Source organism: Otolemur garnettii, unplaced genomic scaffold (assembly GCF_000181295.1).
Source record: "Otolemur garnettii isolate 467f Iridium unplaced genomic scaffold, OtoGar3 scaffold00048, whole genome shotgun sequence".
Classification (NCBI taxonomy): Eukaryota; Metazoa; Chordata; class Mammalia; order Primates; family Galagidae; genus Otolemur; species Otolemur garnettii.
Genome location: NW_003852443.1, coordinates 1,456,998 through 1,457,207, shown reverse-complemented (window position 1 = coordinate 1,457,207; position 210 = coordinate 1,456,998).

Sequence of the window (210 nt, the reverse complement as noted above, 5' to 3'; positions counted from 1 at the left end):
TTTGGCTGGATTTATAGTTCCATGTGTCAAACCCTGACACTTTCAAATGTGAAAATATCACTAAACCTGGACAAAAAAATGTATGCTGTCCATTTTGAAAAAATTTATATTTCACTAATAAATTTTTAAAAGTTAGCTTATTCACTAAATTCATGTGAATTTGAATAGCCTTTGGGCATATTTACTTCATTTATGTGAGTTTTTTTTTTT